General features: G+C 40.2%; 1 long non-coding RNA gene across 1 annotated transcript; it reads right to left on the bottom strand.

Annotated features, from left to right (window-relative positions):
- Positions 1 to 1,305: 1,305 nt before the first annotated feature.
- On the bottom strand, positions 1,306 to 18,206 carry LOC149978161 (uncharacterized). The gene is made up of 2 exons (XR_016486871.1): positions 17,875 to 18,206; positions 1,306 to 8,133 (listed from the first exon to the last, which is right to left on the bottom strand). It is a non-coding gene; the product is annotated as an uncharacterized LOC149978161 (long non-coding RNA).
- Between the last annotated feature and the right edge of the window lie 545 nt (positions 18,207 to 18,751).

Genomic DNA, 18,751 nt, shown 5'->3' with positions numbered 1-18,751 from the left:
CACACGTGTATATGGACACACATTGACACTCATGCACACAGACACACACATGCATGCAGGGATACACAGACACATTGGCCCCCCCCTTCCCCACACACGTGTCCCCTCACATGTGACAGCGAGCGCCACCCGCTGACCCACTGCATGTGCGTCTTGACGTGTGGCGTGTCCGTTAGCGTGGAATGCGTTGGGATGGTCCCGCGTGCCAGCTGTGCTTTCACCCCCACCAGGGCGAGATGTACTGAGAAAGCAGAAGAGAGAGCGGAGGGGGTGGGGACGAGAGGGAGTCACACAAGCGTTTTACTCAATAGCCCCCGTCCTCCGAGGATACACTCTCCTTCTGTTTATCTACACAAACAGCTGCCAGAGCTGGAAGTGGAAGAATCAAAATCAGACTTTCATATGGAGATGGAATATCGGTGAGGAATTGAGTCCGTCTTTAGCCTAAAGGCTGTTGACTCTGTGGGCTCTGTGGTTAGTGTGATGTATAGAAAGTAACATGCTATCTTGTTTTCTTTGGTGCGTCATGCATTGTTTATGTAAACCCAACTGCAGTGCATGTATATAGGAAAAATAAGATTTTTTCCCCTTAAAATGCAGTGCGCTGACCAGCTGAATGTTAAAGCCATTTTCTATTTTTTCTTCTCTTAAATACCTCCTCTCTCCAAGAATGGAACGTTAAGTGGCCCTGACTCCATTTGTCAAAGACCCTTTGCGTCTCTCCGCTAACGACCTTTCAGTTTAAATAAGTAAACGTTTCTTTTCTCCTTGTGCCGCGTCTCATCGTCTGAAAATGACCCCTCGGATGTCTTCGGACCGTTTTCTAAACGCATTAGGGGCCCGTTGGTTTCTCAGACAGGACAGAGGGGCCGGCTTCCCCCGGCCTGGCCAGGCAATGTGTGTGGCCCAACCTCGGCCATGCTGCTTCGGCCCGGCGATCATTCACTGCGGCTGCTCCAAGTAGGAACTGACAGGGTGGGAGGCAATTACCGCCACTCAGCCAGCCATTTAGGCTCGGAACTAGGGGGCCAGACACTGCTCACTTAGGGTTGAGCTCAGACTGGCTTAAGCAGGAATGACACTCTTGTCTAGGGAAAACAGGGGGGAGGGAGTTGAGGACACACACAGACACTGGGGGATGCACCAATGCAGGCATGTGTATGTATATATATATACACACACACACACACACACACACACACACACACACACACACACACACTGAAAGACACATGCAAGCTTGCTTATTCAGTTACTCATAAACACACTCATACTTCAAAAGACACTCAAGTAGAGGTTAACACATATGGTCAGGTATACCATTTAATCATACACTCTTCTACATCTGATAATTGTATTGTACATTAATATGCACACTCACCCATACAGACACTCAGAGATACAGTATAAACACTGACAGACACAATGAACAGCTCTCAAGCCTCTAACCTTGCTCATTACTAAGACTAATATGCTTTTGTTTGTAGATTCATTCTCCTTTAGGAAGGCATGTCCCCTCAATGTTATACAAATGAACAATCAGCATGTCCCCTCAATGTTATACAAATGAACAATCAGAATGTCCTCTCAATGTTATACAAATGAATAATCATCATGTCCTCTCAATGTTATACAAATGAACAATCAGCATGTCCTCTCAATGTTATACAAATGAACAATCATCATGTCCTCTCAATGTTATACAAATGAATAATCAGAATGTCCTCTCAATGTTATACAAATGAATACTCAGAATGTCCTCTCAATGTTATACAAATGAATAATCAGAATGTCCTCTCAATGTTATACAAAAGAACAATCCTCATGTCCTCTCAATGTTACACAAATGAATACTCAGAATGTCCTCTCAATGTTATACAAATGAACAATCCTCATGTCCTCTCAATGTTATACAAATTAACAATCATCATGTCCTCTCAATGTTATACAAATGAATGATCAGAATGTCCTCTCAATGTTATACAAATTAACAATCATCACGTCCTCTCAATGTTATACAAATGAATACTCAGCATGTCCTCTCAATGTTATACAAATGAACAATCCTCATGTCCTCTCAATGTTATACAAATTAACAATCATCATGTCCTCTCAATGTTATACAAATGAATGATCAGAATGTCCTCTCAATGTTATACAAATTAACAATCATCACGTCCTCTCAATGTTATACAAATGAATACTCAGCATGTCCTCTCAATGTTATACAAATGAACAATCATCACGTCCTCTCAATGTTATACAAATGAATACTCAGCATGTCCTCTCAATGTTATACAAATGAATGATCAGAATGTCCTCTCAATGTTATACAAATGAATAATCAGCATGTCCTCTCAATGTTATACAAATGAATAATCATCATGTCCTCTCAATGTTATACAAATGAATACTCAGCATGTCCTCTCAATGTTATACAAATGAATGATCAGAATGTCCTCTCAATGTTATACAAATGAATGATCAGAATGTCCTCTCAATGTAATACAAATGAATAATCATCACGTCCTCTCAATGTTATACAAATTAATACTCAGAATGTCCTCTCAATGTTATACAAATGAATACTCAGCATGTCCTCTCAATGTTATACAAATGAATACTCAGCATGTCCTCTCAATGTTATACAAATGAATAATCAGCATGTCCTCTCAATGTTATACAAATGAATACTCAGAATGTCCTCTCAATGTTATACAAATGAATACTCAGCATGTCCTCTCAATGTTATACAAATTAATAATCAGCATGTCCTCTCAATGTTATACAAATGAATGATCAGTATGTCCTTTTAATGTTATACAAATGAATGATCAGTATGTCCTTTTAATGTTATACAAACACACAGTAGCCATCTAGATTTTCTTCTGATTTCAAAATCCCCCACCTCCTTTAGAACACTGTAGTGACTCTGATGTAATTCTAGTGTTCTTTACTTAACAGTAGGGTTAAAACATGACTCATGAAACAGAAAAATACCACGGCGGCATCCCAAAAGGCACCCTGTCCACTATTTAGTGCACTACTTTTGACTAGGGCTCACAGGGCTCTGGTCTAAAGTCATGCACTATATAGAGAATAGGGTGCCATTTGGGACGTAGCCATGGTGTTTCTCTGTTTCATGAGTCATGTTTTAACCCTACTGATGTTGGAGGTGCTGACAAATCGGTGAGCGGCTACTCTTGTGTGTCACAAACCACTCTCTTCCTTATTATCCAACTGTGTTAGAAGTCACAAACCACTCTTCCTTATTATCCTACTGTGTTAAAGTCACAAACCACTCTCTTCCTTATTATCCAACTGTGTTAGAAGTCACAAACCACTCTCTTCCTTATTATCCTACTGTGTTAAAGTCACAAACCACTCTCTTCCTTACTATCCTACTGTGTTAGAAGTTGCAAACCACTCTCTTCCTTATTATCCTACTGTGTTAGAAGTCACAAACCACTCTCTTCCTTATTATCCTACTGTGTTAGAAGTCACAAACCACTCTTCCTTATTATCCTACTGTGTTAGAAGTCACAAACCACTCTTCCTTATTAACCAACTGTGTTAAAGTCACAAACCACTCTCTTCCTTATTATTCTACTGTGTTAAAGTCTCAAACCACTCTCTTCCTTATTATCCTACTGCGTTACAAGTTCAAAATGGCATTAGAAAGTGTAGGCTCTATTGATGTTAGAAAGGTTGACTCTCAAACGCCAACCCATTGATGTTAGGCTAATACATGGTTTCTAACGCAGCTGCATGGGTTTTGTCTGATTATAGTCAGGTCTGGTTTTGTTGTATCCAATGGCAGTGTCTGTGATGGCCTTATTGCACAGTTCCGAAACCGCCAAAGCAACTGCTATGCGAATGTCGGCTGAAGTGAATCCGATAGAATCGGGCCCTAGCTCTATGAACGGGCAGTAGCTCAGAAGGTAAATGCTGTCATCACCATCACCACAATAATTGCAGCCATCTTTCTTGGAAATGCCACTCTTCCATGAGAGTTACACCCTGTCATTAGCAATATCTATCTATGGCAGTCAGAATGCATTTTTTTTTAAGTCAAAATGGTGGAGCAGTTTCTCTCACAGCTCTAGAGAGTGTTTTGTGTTTTGCTATCATCTGCAGTAACTGACTCATGGTTCAAAACCAGGGAGTGTAAAATAATACATGACAACCTGTTGAAGCTTGAAGGTTTTTGATATACGCTTGTTCCCGACAAAAAAGACTGCTGCAACAGGTGAATACGGTAAGAACATGTACCTGACTTTGATGCCCAAAGTATATTCTGTATTTTCACATAGGTGAAGGGTTCAGTAGTCCACAGCCAAACTCCTCCAGCATCTCTTTCACCTAGAATTGCCATTGAACCTCCATCTGAAGGACATCACTCACAAACGCCTGAGAATACACAACAGCACTAACTAGCTGATCCATTACAAAGCTTTGACGATATCAAGGCCCAACCGTCACAGTCATAAAATCCCTCAAAATGTTAAGTTAGTGAAATAGTGATACATGGAAAATAGAAATAGATAGTGGGATTTAAACCCACAACTCACTGACTCAGAGGGGGGACCCACTGGTTGAATCAACGTTGTTTCCACGTCATTTCAACCCAAGAAATCTATGTGATGACTTTGAATCAACATGGAAAACTGATTGGATTTGCAAAAAGTCATCAACTTAAAGGTGCAATACGCTCTGCCATTTCCTTCAAATAGTTCGCCTAATTTCCATTTCTGTGACCAAACAAGCACTGTGTTGAGAATCATTGTACCATATAAACCACTGTGAAATAATATTTTCATTATATATTTTCATTTTTATTTTTTAAATACCTTTTCAGCTGTTTGAAAGTAAAACAAAACTTAAGAATGGGAAGCATAGAAATAGCACACAGAGAACAGATTTTTCAGCTTCTTAGACTTGCCTTCAATTTGAATGACAAATCTATAACTCACATTTCTATGTGAATTTGGTCGGGTCGTCCAAAAAGTTACATTGCAGCTTTTTTATTGCTGCTTATTTCGTCTTTTTTTTCACCCAACTTTGAACCTAAATCCAATGACATGGTTAAATGTTTTGTTGATTTCTCGTTGAATTCACGTTAGTTGAAAAGTCAAACAAATGAAAATGAAATCTAGATATTGAACTGACTGACGTGTGGGCCCGGTGGGCTGATTTCCCTTCTGAATTCCAGATGGTTAGGAGCCTGATAATTGGGTTTGTGATAGCACACACTCTTTGAGCCACTCAAGATGTTTAGAGGCTACGGCTACGACATGTGATTACTTAAGAGCTCACATTAGCATCATGTTGAGGTGTTGTTATACATTGCAAGAGATTTCAGAGATGGGACTTGTCATTGCCAGGTTGGTGACCCTTGTACATATGCTCTGAGACGTTTCAGAGCCTTGACACCACTGGCTCCCTCCCCATCTTATAGCTATTAAATGACAGAATACAATTGAACTCACATTCCTGTCACACAAAACATCCGATGGACTCAGAACTCTAGGTGTATTGATGTTATATTGATAGTGACTTGCTTCCCCAAGGTTATTCAATGACAAGAAAATAGGAGCATCAAAAATGATTTGGACACTGCCAGGGATACTCTCACATGGCATTGGAAAATTATGGAATGAATGTGAAACATCTGTTCTCTACAGCCTATTTCTATGTTCACGGTTGTGCAACGTAATTCATCAATGATCTCACAAGGGGGCAGCACTACAAGATGGCTGCCGTTGCCCTTGTCAATGGATTGCATTACCCTGCAGTACCTATATTGGCCACCACTCTCCAGCTGCAGAGGATTGGGGGAATCAGGCCTGCAATCAAGCCTGATACACCTGAAACTGATTGACTGTAATTTAACACTGATTGGAATGCATAATCAGTTTGCACTGGTGAGGAAGCCAGGAACAATGTGTGCTCTGCCAGTCTTCCCAGCAGGTGAAATCCATTTATGTCTTGTTTGTTGAAGTTTTGAGTTCATAACTTGATGTTATTGATCAAAACCATAGATTTGAAACATCACATTCCTGATTACAATCAATCGCCATAGGCTCTCAGTTGCATAATAATGACCAGTGGAAAGCCAAGAGCCAGGCTTGAACCCACCTAGTCGGAAACCCAACCTGGAATTTCATTGAATTCTACGTCAGGCAGAAATGAGCATTTGGATCAGGAAAGTTTCCTCATGACCTCTACAAGCCAGCATATTGAATACAATTATATTTGATCTTACTTTACCGGTTGTCCGTGCGGTTGGTCTGTTTGCAGGTAGGAATGTGGGACAATACATTGACAGGAAATATAATTACATGAACTTTTCAACGCGCTGGTAGTGTATTTGAGATTTTTATTACCTGAGTCATGCACACAAGATAAAAATACATTCACGAGGTGTATGAATACTTGCTGAACTTGTGCACATGTTTACATGGTTCTGCACATGCTTCGGGTGATAGAAATCTGAACGCACTTCCAGCGCTTTGAAAAGATGATGTAATTATATTTTCCTGTCGATATATTGTCTCACATTCCTACCTGCAAAAGGACCAACTGCACAGATAACCGGTAAAGTAGGTTAAAAATATAATTGTATTTAACATTCTGGCTTGTAGAGATTGTGAGAGGAAACTTTTGTCATCCAAACGCTAATTTATTCCCAACGTTGAATCCACTGCAATTCAATGTTGGGTCTCCAGGCTAGACCCACCATTGCATTTCCATTTGCTTGGTGGGTGGGTGACACAATCACTTGGCCTATGAGCAAAACAAGTCATTCAAGAGCAGCTGAAACAGTCAGTTTCCATCCACTTCCTTCAGGCCCTGCGGTATAGGATAACAGTGACATGGTTATTTCTGGCTCTCGTGGGTTTGAATCCTACAGTTCAGGGATGCTGCTGTTTTCAATATTGCTGTGTGGGTGGTACCTGCAGCCAGTCTTTAGCCTTTGAGTCACAATGGAGCTACTGCTGACTACAGCCGCTTCCATCAAAGTCAAATAATCAATAATACTCCGCACAATTACCAGGAGTGGGATTTCAACCAGTATGTCAGCGAAATACTGTAGGCCTATTTTTCAAATCAGATTCATAATGTTGTTCATGTTGAATAAATATTTTTTTATATATTTTATTCAGCATAACTTGTGATGCTACAGTGGCAAAGGTCTCTCTTGTTGGAGAGATCCCACTCAGAAAGACTAACCTGGTAAAATACATGTTAAATAAAATATACAATAAAATGTAACTGTGGTTGGGTTGTCCTTGTTTCTACCAATGCCCTTGATCCACCTCTCCATTCTCCATCAGCTGTCAGCCTTTACACTGATGGGACGACTAGGAGACTATCAATCATCATCAATCAGGGTGCCCTCTGATCGCCAAACAGAGAGCAGTGATGTCTATGCGCTTCCCTTTGGGAACCAGCTAAAGACTTTATCTGTCTTTATCGATCAGGTCAATGAAACAGTTCTCCATCTATGAAACAGTTTCCAGAATGTTTTTGTCCAGTTACTGTTCAGTTGAGAGCTGTGGAGAGAATATACTCTGAACATTGTGGGAATGTTTTCTTAGTCAAGGATGAATGTTCCAGTAGATTTCTGATTTGTTTTTTTTCTTCCTTGATAAAAGCGTCAACATTCAAGTAGCCCCCCAGCAGAGTACTGAGAGTCTTTCTCGATGGTACCAAGAGTGTCTGTAAAAGTAACATTCTTAAAAATACTCAAACTAGTAGACAAATCGACGTTAACCTATCCGACACAATTTGGCAACTAAGTAGGGCAAGATAGGAAGTTATCTCATATCTCCTATTCGGGCCAAAGCCACTCTTTGCAGGCCAAACCACTCGCAGGATGACATCTCTTCAGTATTTGAGTGGTGTAATTCTGGTTGTTCCCCCCTCTAAAAATTCCCGGTCCCTCCTCTGCTGTCTGAGTGTCAGGACGTGTTAAGGTTGCCCTCCGTCTCGCTCTCGTTTTGATCTCACTCCGCATCCAAAACAATTTGGCTTCCTCGCATCACCGTGTTCCTCGCCCGTTGCCATCTCTCATTCGTCTGCTAGGTGTCAGGGTGCTAAAACTTCCTGGTCAAAAGTCCTCAGTCATTTCTGAAAACACAGGGAGAGGAGAGGAGAGGAGAGGAGGAGCACGATATTGGTGCTTAGACTGACAACAGAATCTGAAGGTGCTCTTGGGTAAAGGATCTATTCGTGTCAGTTCATCATTCCGGAGAACTTCAACCAGGTCGTCATTATAGAGCATAATTGGTTCTTAAAGAGCTATGGCTTAAATAAGGAAGTGATAACATCCTGTCTGAGTCAATTTGTAGGAGCGTGGCACTAGCAATACCCAGGTTGTGGGTTCGAATTAAGCAGGGGACACACATACAAAAAATGTACTCTAAGTCACCTTGGATAAAATAGTCTTCAAATGGCATATATGAAACTAAGCTCTTGGCTTGAGGATGATAGAAAGCCTTTATTTATAAAGTATTACACATCCTCAGAGTGATGATTACATCAAAAAGCACATGGCGCACGTTTTGGCACACTTGACTATGCACGTTTAATTGGCTCCTCTTGCAGCTTTCTGCTGTTCATTGAGGGCTCTGAGCTGAGGGAAATACATCATGATCCTAAACATAGCATTATACTCTGTCATCATCATCATCTGTTTTCACATGCATAGACCTACACACATGGTGATGGAGATGTTGAAGTGGTGCTTTGAGAGAGAGACTCATTTATAGCACCTGCTGTGGTTCTTCAGCGTCTTTGACTAGCTGCTGGAGCCTTTGTGGTTATGGTGGTGAAGAACCCACAGGTGACCATAGACAGGCAAGAAGCCACAACTGATCACTCACATAACAGAGGACAACAGAAAAATGTCTGATAAAAATCCTGATGCATTTATTTTTTGGTCTGACATAAAAACTATTGTTACTAAGCCCCTGCAGAGAAACCACATGATCAAATTCACATCATATGTGGGGGCAGAGCTAGCTTCAAACAGGAAGCTCACGCTGCAAAGCACATAGTAAGATCAGTGACAGATTTTTTTCTGTTTTGATGTCAAGGTTATAAAACTGTCATAACTAATACACTGTGCCAAATTGTGATGTAAATGTGTATACGTTTATGTAATTCTGTCTATTTTGTGGTCGTCCTGCTTTACCAACCATACAGTAGCTAGCTAAAGTAGGACAACATGGAGTAGCAAAATTCAGAATAGACATGGAGTAGCAAAATTCTCATAGACTTGTCCAATGGAGGAAAGAGATCCAGTTTACATTAGGTATCCCCTGTACTTAGGTTAGGTAAGGCTCCGGTTCTTGTAGCACTATATCCTGTAAATATGTTCTTGTAGTACTGTTATTAGTACTGTAATTCATACTGTTATTAATACTGTTATTAGTGCTGTTATTAATACTGTTAGTAATACGGTTATTAGTGCTGTTATTAATATTGTTATTAGTACTGTTATTAGTACTGTCATTAGTACTGTTATTAATACAGTTATTGACACGTATTAGTACTGTTATTAATACTGTTATTAGTAGTGTTATTAATACTGTTATTTGAGTGAATTCGGAAAATGTGGAAGACTTTTTGAATAACCTCTTCAGACATCTAACATATTAGCCCATTCTCTTCAGACATCTACCATATTAGCCCATTCTCTTCAGACATTAACATATTAGCCCAATCTCTTCAGACATCTAACATATTAGCCCATTCTCTTCAGACATCTAACATATTAGCCCAATCTCTTCAGACATCTAACATATTAGCCCATTCTCCTCAGACATCTAACATATTAGCCCATTCTCCTCAGACATTTAACATATTAGCCCATTCTCCTCAGACATCTAACATATTAGCCCATTCTCCTCAGACATCTAACATATTAGCCCATTCTCCTCAGACATCTAACATATTAGCCCATTCTCCTCAGACATCTAACATATTAGCCCATTCTCTTCAGACATCTAACATATTAGCCCATTCTCCTCAGACGTCTAACATATTAGCCCATTCTCTTCAGACATTAACATATTAGCCCAATCTCTTCAGACATCTAACATATTAGCCCAATCTCTTCAGACATCTAACATATTAGCCCAATCTCTTCAGACGTCTAACATATTAGCCCATTCTCTTCAGACATCTAACATATTAGCCCATTCTCCTCAGACATTTAACATATTAGCCCATTCTCTTCAGACATCTAACATATTAGCCCATTCTCCTCAGACATTTAACATATTAGCCCATTCTCTTCAGACATCTAACATATTAGCCCATTCTCCTCAGACATCTAACATATTAGCCCATTCTCCTCAGACATTTAACATATTAGCCCATTCTCCTCAGACATTTAACATATTAGCCCATTCTCCTCAGACGTCTACCATATTAGCCCATTCTCCTCAGACATCTAACATATTAGCCCATTCTCCTCGGACATTTAACATATTAGCCCATTCTCTTCAGACATCTAACATATTAGCCCATTCTCCTCAGACATTTAACATATTAGCCCATTCTCTTCAGACATTTAACATATTAGCCCATTCTCCTCAGACATTTAACATATTAGCCCATTCTCTTCAGACATCTAACATATTAGCCCATTCTCCTCAGACATCTAACATATTAGCCCATTCTCTTCAGACATCTAACATATTAGCCCATTCTCCTCAGACATCTAACATATTAGCCCATTCTCTTCAGACATTAACATATTAGCCCAATCTCTTCAGACATCTAACATATTAGCCCAATCTCTTCAGACATCTAACATATTAGCCCAATCTCTTCAGACGTCTAACATATTAGCCCATTCTCTTCAGACATCTAACATATTAGCCCAATCTCTTCAGACGTCTAACATATTAGCCCATTCTCTTCAGACATCTAACATATTAGCCCATTCTCTTCAGACATCTAACATATTAGCCCATTCTCCTCAGACATTTAACATATTAGCCCATTCTCTTCAGACATCTAACATATTAGCCCATTCTCCTCAGACATTTAACATATTAGCCCATTCTCTTCAGACATCTAACATATTAGCCCATTCTCCTCAGACATCTAACATATTAGCCCATTCTCCTCAGACATTTAACATATTAGCCCATTCTCCTCAGACATTTAACATATTAGCCCATTCTCCTCAGACGTCTACCATATTAGCCCATTCTCCTCAGACATCTAACATATTAGCCCATTCTCCTCAGACATTTAACATATTAGCCCATTCTCTTCAGACATCTAACATATTAGCCCATTCTCCTCAGACATTTAACATATTAGCCAATTCTCTTCAGACATTTAACATATTAGCCCATTCTCCTCAGACATTTAACATATTAGCCCATTCTCTTCAGACATCTAACATATTAGCCCATTCTCCTCAGACATCTAACATATTAGCCCATTCTCTTCAGACATTAACATATTAGCCCATTCTCTTCAGACATCTAACATATTAGCCCATTCTCCTCAGACATCTAACATATTAGCCCATTCTCTTCAGACATTAACATATTAGCCCATTCTCTTCAGACATCTAACATATTAGCCCAATCTCTTCAGACGTCTAACATATTAGCCCATTCTCTTCAGACATCTAACATATTAGCCCATTCTCCTCAGACGTCTACCATATTAGCCCATTCTCCTCAGACATCTAACATATTAGCCCATTCTCTTCAGACATCTAACATATTAGCCCATTCTCTTCAGACATCTAACATATTAGCCCATTCTCCTCAGACATCTAACATATTAGCCCATTCTCTTCAGACATTAACATATTAGCCCATTCTCTTCAGACATCTAACATATTAGCCCATTCTCCTCAGACATTTAACATATTAGCCCATTCTCCTCAGACATCTACCATATTAGCCCATTCTCCTCAGACATCTAACATATTAGCCCATTCTCCTCAGACATCTAACATATTAGCCCATTCTCTTCAGACATCTACCATATTAGCCCATTCTCCTCAGACATCTAACATATTAGCCCATTCTCCTCAGACATCTAACATATTAGCCCATTCTCCTCAGACGTCTACCATATTAGCCCATTCTCCTCAGACATCTAACATATTAGCCCATTCTCCTCAGACATCTAACATATTAGCCCATTCTCTTCAGACATCTACCATATTAGCCCATTCTCCTCAGACATCTAACATATTAGCCCAATCTCTTCAGACATCTAACATATTAGCCCAATGCATGATACATTTCTGAAATCCTCAGATTTTTCCTAATCACACAAATGTAATTTAATTGTAATTTGGGTACAATTAGGACTATAATAATGCTGTCCCAGTTTATCTAACCTGCTGTACCCAGTCTACCAAATGTGAACTGAAAATATGGTTTTTGGTGTGTGATTATGAAACATCTTGAGGATTTCGGATATGTATTATGTGTTGGCTAATATGTTGGTTAGATGGTGAAAGAGGTTACAGAAGACAGGAAATGATGTATGTCTGTTTACCATGAGTTGTTTCTTCATCACTAGTATTCAAGGCGTTCAAGATTTAGTCTGTTTTAACCATTGTGTTCACAAAATTGTGTTTTTGGAATTATTATTATTTCACTTTAATCTCGGAGAATACCAGCCTTCCCCTGCTGTTTTATGTATTGCTTTTCAGCGTCTCAAATGTTTAATTGGAAAACATTTCACAAAAAATGCATCCGGCTATAAATTTGAAAAAGGACTGTTTTTGGAAGTTAATTAAGATGTTTAACTAAGCGTTTGCAATTAATACTTTCGCACAGTTCATTGGTCTGACGGATGACAAGCAACGCTAGCAGTCGCCGGGATTATAATGAACAAACTCAATTCAGCCTAATTAACACATTTTTCTTTCTTGCTTTACCCAACCCATGGGACAGACAAATATGTAGAGATCGAAAGAGTAGAGTACTGCCCTCCAGTTCATTACACAGATGAAGACACTGGGGGTTATACGGACGGTACGGTGTGTGACGCTGAGAGGCTCCGTTGCCGTGGGACCGCTGTGGGGTGTGTGACGCTGAGAGGCTCCGTTGCCGTGGGACCGCTGTGGGGTGTGTGACGCTGAGAGGCTCCGTTGCCGTGGGACCGCGGTGGGGTGTGTGACGCTGAGATGCTCCGTTGCCGTGGGACCGCTGTGGGGTGTGTGACGCTGAGAGGCTCCGTTGCCGTGGGACCGCGGTGGGGTGTGTGACGCTGAGAGGCTCCGTTGCCGTGGGACCGCTGTGGGGTGTGTGACGCTGAGAGGCTCCGTTGCCGTGGGACCGCTGTGGGGTGTGTGAATCTAAATGTACCCCTGCAATTCGTCCTTCACTTTGACGCCCGGCTGTTGCAGCCGGTTTGACGGTCACAGTAATGAATTAATGATCTTATGTGAGAACGAACGGTGGGTGGGGGACAGAAATGGCTTCAGGGCGGTGTGTCTACTATATCATTTGTGTCACATTGTGTTGGATCTAACGCAGAGAGAGTGTTGTCTTTTGAAAATAAATAAAGGTTTTATGACATTTCAATTCCATTTCCAATTAATTAAGGTTTTATGTCACATGATTTCAATTCCATTTCCATAGGTTGTTGTTTTGACCAAAAGACACATTTGCTCCCAAATGGACCCCTTCCCTTTTCCTCCTAGGCCCTTAACCAAAATGGACCCCTTTTCCTCCTAGGCCCTTAACCAAAATGGACCCATTCCCTTTTCCTCCTAGGCCCTTAACCAAAATGGACCCATTCCCTTTTCCTCCTAGGCCCTTAACCAAAATGGACCCATTCCCTTTTCCTCCTAGGCCCTTAACCAAAATGGGCCCATTATCATATTACTCATACCTGTTCCAATGCTCTCAGATCTACACAGGTGCCTCATTGTAGTAGCTGGGGGTTGGTTTAGGATTCCTTAATGTTTTTTTCCCTATTCCCTATTTTCTCCTCCACATTCCACCTAGACCTGATTATAGGCCTACATCAACACCATTATCTATTGTAGCGATACTAGTGATAATGCATTAGGGAATGGCCCTGACGGAATATATTTGATCATATAACTCTAAGGACTCTTAACTCTGTTATACGGTTCCTTTAGTGTACCTGGTTTAGTGCCGTCATGGTGTCTTGGTTCGTCTGGGCCTGTCTGCCGGCGTAACCTATCTATCAAGGCTGCTCTGTCAGTCCCACTGGGAGCCCTGGTTCCTCCAAGGTCTTCTTAGACATGAGTGAGTGACCACATCTCACTCCTTTTCGTCTCACTTAGAGGAGCGGGGCGAAGACGGGAGTAGAGAACTGAATAATATCTCCATAAGAAAGCATACAGAACTAGAGGAGAGATGCTAGACTGTTTTGCATTCGTATAATCCTTGACTGTGGTACTGGGTTTGGAGAATGTTATTTATAAATTACGGTGATCTTTTCCCCTAACCTCCTCTTTGAGATAATGTGTATTGTGAGTATTCTGGTGCAAAATGACAAGAGAGCATCACCCAGGTGGGTGCTACACATTAGTGATGGAAGGAGTGCTGTGAATTCTCCTCATGCAATGCAAAGCACTATCAGTTAGAGAAAAGGCGCTATATAAATGCAAATCATTCTTCTGGGGTGGAAAATAAGTCCCTTCAACAGTGGCATATTCTTGTTCTTTCCCCATGATACAAGCTTGATTAATGGGAATCTCAAAAGCCCTTCGTTTTAGCAGCACCCGGCTCAGGCCAGTTAAGTGTTGACATTTGATTCCAGAGGGCTTCTTTTTATGACAATTAAAACTTTACATCACACTGTTTCTATGACAACCCAGTTTTTAGATGTATTACTGCATGGTCCTCTCACTCTGCAAATGCACTCTGATTGACACAGAGTAAAGAATTCATCATGCTTCGCTGAGATGCGCAGATGTTGACTCGTGAGCTTGCCAAAAGCTCCTCTCGCCACTGTTTCCTTGGCCACGAATCCAATTCCCAATTTGTTTATGCTATTATGTTTATAAAGGGTAGCATTTCCACATGAATATCAATATTTCAGGTGCAGGGGAGGGAAGGAAAGCGGTATACGTTTGTTAGTATTGGCGTGGCTCACGTGCACCGTGGGCCAATAGTGTATAGTATGGAGAGTAGATGAATGGTCTCCATTTTGAATGCAATTTCACCCATCTGTTTTCTCGGCGCCAATATCACAAAAGGCGTATTTTTAGAGGCCGCTGCTTATCCTCGCCTCGCTCGGGGCTAATGTTAAATGAACAGATCCATCAACAGGAATTTGGGAGGAGAGCAGAGGACACAGAAGCAGCGTCGGCTCCCTCCTGCCAAATGCGAGATTCCAAAGCCGTTCCCATTAGTATAACTGACTGTAGCTGGAGGAGAAACAGCAGCATTTTAACGTGACAGCGCTTATTAGGGAGGGTGGTACAGTAAATACATCTATAGCATTTGTAGAGTTTAATGGACAACATCAAAAATTAAGCTAGATAAGTCTTAATAACTACTTAGTTTAACTAACTAAGTACAAACTACTAATTCTACATTTCCTACAGCCACAGGAGGCTGGTGGCACCTTAATTGTGGAGGACGGGCTCGTGGTAATGGCTGGAGTAGAATCAGTGGAATGGTATCAAATACATCAAACACATGGTTTCCAAGTGTTTGATGCTGTTCCATTCGCTTCGTTCAAGTCATTATTATGAGCCGTCCTCCCCTCAGCAGCCTCCACTGGTACAGCTACATGGACATGTTTAGTAGATGGAGAGGGGATAATGTGATAAGGCTTGTTTGTGTATGGTTAGGTGGAATACCATAGGGATGTAATTTAGTATACTGTAAACATTAACCAAGTTATTCATTCTAAGTACGTTTACTGTGTACACAGCGCTATAGCACACATCTCCTCCATCGGTCCTCAACATCGGAGAATGACAGAAACACAGCTGTGATTTAAGCCCCAGATGGACAGGACCAGCCATTCCAATCATTCCCAATATATGTCCTAGTCGTTCCCGCCAGCGGGATAGATAGTGGGAAATGAGAGAGGGAGCAAGGGGGAGAGTACATGGCCTGTGGAGAGTACATGAAGAATAATGCAAGTAATTTAGAGATGGAGAGACAATGTAGATAAAATGTAGAGGTTCCCTTCCCTCTTCCACCCATCGACACTAACCTAAGACAAGTGATCAGAAGAGAGCAAACTTGGTAGGCATCCCCCATATTGCTTTCACCAAGCAGTTCTTGCTTGTGTTTTCATATTAGAGGAAGGTGTAAGGGCACAAGGCAAGGAGGCCACGAATGACTATTGAGATACATCCCAGGTAGAGTTGAATATATTCCTGGTATTTTACAAATGTTCCATCTGAGAATAAATCACTTTTCTCCCGTGTAACTGAGTATTTCCTGCCAAATCCGGAAGTGTCATTCAAAGCTTATAAAGCATATAAATAGGCTTATGTCTGGATTTGTTGAGAGCTTTGAGGGAAAATTCAATCCTGATGCTACCTGAGCCTAATGAGCCCTACATTAAATACATTTTATGAGCCATACATTAAAGCCATTTTATGAGCCATACATTAAAGCCATTTTATGAGCCATACATTAAAGCCATTTTATGAGCCATACATTAAATACATTTTATGAGCCCTACATTGAAGACATTTAATTAGCCCATGCCCAAGAATCCCAAATGATTGTGCCGTTATCCAATACATATATGATATAGGCCAGTGGTGTAACGTACTTAAGTAAAAATACTTTAAAGTACTACTTAAGTCGTTTTTGGGGGTATCTGTATTTACTTCACTACATTCCTCAAGAAAATTTTGTACTTTTTACTCCATACATTTTCCCTGACACCCAAAAATACTAGTTACATTTTCAATGCTTAGCAGGACAGGAAAATGGTCCAATTCACACACTTATCAAGAGAACATCCCTGGTCATCCCTTCTGCCTCTGATCTGGTGGACTCACTGAACACACATGCTTTTTCATTTGTAAAATATGTTTGAGTGTTGGATTGTGCCCCTGGCTATCTGTAAATAAAAAAGAAAAAAAAAGAAAATGGTGTCGTTTGGTTTGCTTAATATAGGCAATTTGAAATGATTTATACTTTTACTTTTAGGAATTACATTTACTTTTGATACTTAAGTATTTTTAAAAACCTAATACTTTTAGACTTTTACTCACATAGTATTTTTTTTCAGTGACTTTCACTTTTACTTGAGTCATTTTCTTTTAAGGCATATTTACTTTTACTCATTGACAAGTCCAATACAGCAAATAAAAGATAAACATCTTGTTAATCTACCCATCGTGTCCGATTTAAAAAATGTTTTACAGCGAAAACACAACATATATTTATGTTGGATCACCACCAAATCCCCAAAAACACACAGCCATTTTTCCCAGCCAAAGATAGTCACAAAAGCAGAATTAGAGATTTAATGAATCACTAACCTTTGATAATCGTCATCCGATGACACTCATATGACATCATGTTACACAATACATGTATGTTTTGTTCGATAATATGCATATTTATATCCACAAATCTCGGTTTACATTGACGCCATGTTCAGAAATGCCTCCAAAATATCTGGAGTAATTACAGAGAGCTACGCCAGATAACAGAAACACTCATCATAAACGTTGACGAAAGATATGTTTTACATATAATTAAAGATACACTGGTTCTTAATGCAACCGCTGTGTCAGATTTTTTTTAAACGTTACGAAAAAAGCATACCATGCAATAATCTAAAACGGCGCTAAGACATAACACTATTTCTCCGCCATGTTGGAGTCAACAGAAATACGAAATTACATCATACATATTCCCTTACCTTTGATGATCTTTCATCAGAATGCAGTGCAAGGAGTCCTAGTTCCACAATAAATTGTTGTTTTGTTCCATAATGTACATTACTAGTGTCCAATTAGCTGCTTTTGCTAGCAGGTTTAGCTCACATATCCAAAAGCTGCCGCTGGTCCAGGCGAACTCGGACGAAAACTTCCAAAAGTTATATTCCAGGTCAAATAAACTGGTCAAACTAAGTAGAGAATCAATCTTCAGGATGTTATTATCATATATATCCAATAACGTTCCAACCGGAGCATTCGTTTTTGTCTGCAGAGTCATGGAACGCAGGCGAAATCAGTAATTTGAGCAACCAGGAACTGGCATTCTGACAGTCCACTGACTCATTCCCCTCCCATCCGGTCATACATTACACTAGAGGCTTCATTCACGTTCTACTGACTGTTGACATCTAGTGGAAGGCGTAGGAAGTGCAAACAGATCCATATCGTGTTTGGATGTGGATAGGCAATGACTTAAAATTCGACCAGCCCTAGAATTTCCACTTCCTGTTTGGAAGTTTGCCTGCCCTATGAGTTCTGTTATACTCACAGACATAATTCAAATAGTTTTGGAAACTTCAGAGTGTTTTCTATCCAATAGTAATAATAATATGCATATATTAGCATCTAGGACAGAGTAGGATGCAGTTCACTATGGTCACGCAATTCATCCAAAGTGAAAATGCTGCCCCCTATCCCTAACAGGTTTTAAGGCATCTTTACTTTTACTCAAGTATGACAATTGGGTACTTTTTCCACCACACAACAGAAAAACAGAAAAGCCCATAGATATAGCTAGCTATATGCTTTCTTGGGTATATTAATGAAACTAGCTCCAGTTAGCTAATATTTTTTTAGTGT

The sequence above is a fragment of the Oncorhynchus mykiss genome, chromosome 15, assembly GCF_057628025.1.
Source record: "Oncorhynchus mykiss isolate SJ-2025 chromosome 15, ASM5762802v1, whole genome shotgun sequence".
NCBI classification, from domain to species: Eukaryota; Metazoa; Chordata; class Actinopteri; order Salmoniformes; family Salmonidae; genus Oncorhynchus; species Oncorhynchus mykiss.
The sequence above is the reverse complement of the archived record's forward strand: the minus strand, read 5'-3'. Positions and strand labels throughout refer to the sequence as shown.